Raw genomic sequence first — 3,149 nt, 5'->3', positions numbered from 1 at the left:
CTGACTGTCTGTTCTAGCCTCCCCTCGGGGTCACACAGCATCACTGGAGCAGGGGGAGCTGACTGTCTGTTCTAGCCTCCCCTCGGGGTCACGGGGTCACACAGCATGGCTGGAACAGGTGGGAGCTGACTGACTGTTCTAGCCTCCCCTCGGGGTCACACAGCATCGCTGGAGGCTCTCTCTTCATTAGAAGCCCATTGCTAAGGCGGACCCCAATCAAGGAGAGGGGAATCAGACCCCACCTTCAATGTGAGGAGTGTCAAAGAACCCATGGGTGTGTTTGAGAGCCACCACAGAAGTCCATTAGGAAAATGTCAGGTCTTCCTAAGTTATGCCATAAATGTAGTGAAATCCAATAAAAGTACCAACACGCTTCTGTGGGACCAAGCAAGCTCATTCTGACATTTATATGGGGGGCGGGGGAAGGAGGGAGGGAAGGAGGGAGTGAGGCCTGGAAAGCAGGGAGGGTCCATCAGCTCCAAGGTACCCCAACAGATTTACCGTGGGCTGCTGAGACGCCGCCAGGCCTCCCCCCACCCCAGCCCCTGGGCTGCTGGTCTGGCTGGGCCCGACGGCCAGAGACAACCCCCAGACGCCACGGTCCAGTTTGGAGGCTGTTTTGGGGACATTTGCAGGCAATGGCTGCAGCAACGGTGGGGGCTGGGACCCCTGGGGCCATTCAAAGTAAAATCACCCCCCATCAAGGGGGCTTCTGTGTCCGGTAGGGCCCCTTGTCCCGAGCCGAGCGAGGCCCTTTGTCACAGGCAAGGCCCAGGGCCGACCCCGGCCAGGGCATGGGGCGGTTCGCGAGGCCAGCGGAGTCCCGGCTCCCACGCTGACAGCTGACAGCACCCGCTGGCCCAGGGCCTTATTTTCCAGACCCGTCCCGGCCCCACCCCCCTTCCTTCTTGGCAGACGAAGAAAATGCCTTTGTGTGGAGCCAGAGCTACTGTGGGGGACTTGGTGGGGTGGGGGGTGGGGGCACAAAGAACACTCGGCATCTCTGCCAGGCCTCACCCCCCCTCCTCCCACACTCAGCCTCTGGTTTTCAGCCCTCATGCCCCAAAACGTGTGTCTGGTAGTTACATCCTAGGTGAATCTGAGGTGCAAGTGGGCGTCACGGATGACAGGCCTCGGGGGGAGGGGCGCTTAGGACAGGAAGCTGCTTTTTCACCCCCCACCCCCACTGCCTCCGCTGGCGGCTACCTATGTGCACGTGTCCCGGCCCCCCCCCCCGCCCACCTCCACCTGGCGCACAAACCCACAGCCAGGCAATCCAACGAGGGGTCACCGCAGGACATTCCCAGCACACAGCATCCTGGGCAGCACTGGCCTGCAGCCCCGTGGCCTGACTCTCTTGGTGCCTCCCCGGCCTCTCTCCCCAAAGCCCCCTCACTTGCTTAAGGGAATTCTGGGCTCCGGCAGCAGCCCTGCCCCACCCCCACCACTCCGAGCAGAACGTCCCGTGGTCCCAGGTGGAGGCCAAGACTAGCGTGAGCAGCCCCACCTCCTGCGGAAGACAACTCCACGGAGGTTTCCTTTTTAAACCGAGTTAGCAGTGCGTGTCTGGGAGGGAGGCGGCGCCAGGATGCGGGGGGGATGGGGCGGCCCGGCCACGTGCAGACCCTTCACGCCCAGGGAAGGCACGTCAGTCACCCCCGCGCTGGCCCGTCCACAGGGAAAGCCTCACTGCCATTCTCTCTGGGGTGGGGGCAGATGTCCTTCTCAACTTCAAGCGATCACCATGATCTGATTTTGAAAACTGCAGGGGATGTGGCAGGGTCCCCTGGGAGGTCCCTGGAGATCCAAGGCTCCCTGCGCCCTGATGGAGGGCTATGCTGACAGCCCCCAGAGGGCCCCCAGGGGTACATTTCCCATGGCCCAGCCCCAGATCCTCACACACCCAGAGAGGGCACAGCTGCGGGGAGGGGACGCCTGGCCTGGTAGATCTGTCCCCTCAGCGCCTGTGCTCCCAACCCGCTCCGTCATTTCTGCTGGGACATGTTGTGAGCTGGGGAACCAAGCTGTTTCAACCGGAGAGGGGCGTCTGGTGTGTGCTTAGACCCTCTACCCAGGAAGCCACCCCATTCCAGACAATCCTAACCCCCCAGTGGAGACCCTGGGCCAGGTTCACAGGGCTGGTGCTTGGAGGCCTTCGCGCGGCCATGGTACAGATCATGTACAGACCCTCAAGATCCTCTGACAAGGGAACAGAGCCCTCAACCCTGAAGCCAGCCCCCAACGGGACCCCATCGCCCCCCAACCCCGAGAATCAAGCTGTCCCATGGCTACCCACCAAGCCACCTGCTCTGGGACCCAAGAAGGCAGTATGTCCTGAAGTCCTCCCGAGACCACCCAGGGTGAAGCCATTCACAATTCTCAGGGTCCCCATCTGCAGCCACTGCAGAGGGGCCACACAGGTAAGGGCCCACGAGATCTGCTCAGGACAGCCCTTTATTGCCTGCAGGCAGATGGAGTGGGTGCCACTGTCATAACCAACCCCGCACCTGGACCCCACAACCAACCCCACACTTGATTACACACTCAACCACACACCTGGACCCCACACCCAGCCCCAAAACCAACCCCACACTCAACCAAACACCCAGACCCCATACCCAACCCCACACCCGACCCCACACTCAACCAAACACCCAGACCCCACACCCAACCCCAAAACCAACCCCACACTCAACCAAACACCCAGACCCCACACCCAAGCCCACACCTGGACCCCACAACAGACCCCACACTCAATCACACACCCAGACCCAAAACCCAGATCCCACACCTGACCCCACACCCGACCCCATACCTAATCACACACCTGGACCCCACACCTGGACCCCACACCCAACCCCACACCCGGACCCCACACCCAACCCCACACCCGACCCCACACCTGACCCCACCCCCAACCCCACACCCTCCTGGCCCTGCCAGACATGGCCCCAGATATAGTTATGGAGCCACAGGGGGCGCAGATTCACAGGTGGAATAGTACTCACCAGTGGTGGGGTCAGCAGCAGTGGGGTCACAGGTGGGGTCACCAGTAGCACGGTCACAGGTGGGGTCACCAACAGCAGGGTCACAGGTGGGGTCACCAGCAGCACGGTCACAGGTGGGGTCACCAACAGCAGGGTCACAGG

The sequence above is a fragment of the Trichechus manatus genome, unplaced genomic scaffold (genome assembly GCF_000243295.1).
Source record: "Trichechus manatus latirostris isolate Lorelei unplaced genomic scaffold, TriManLat1.0 scaffold00317, whole genome shotgun sequence".
NCBI lineage: Eukaryota > Metazoa > Chordata > Mammalia > Sirenia > Trichechidae > Trichechus > Trichechus manatus.
This window is presented reverse-complemented; position numbering follows the sequence as displayed.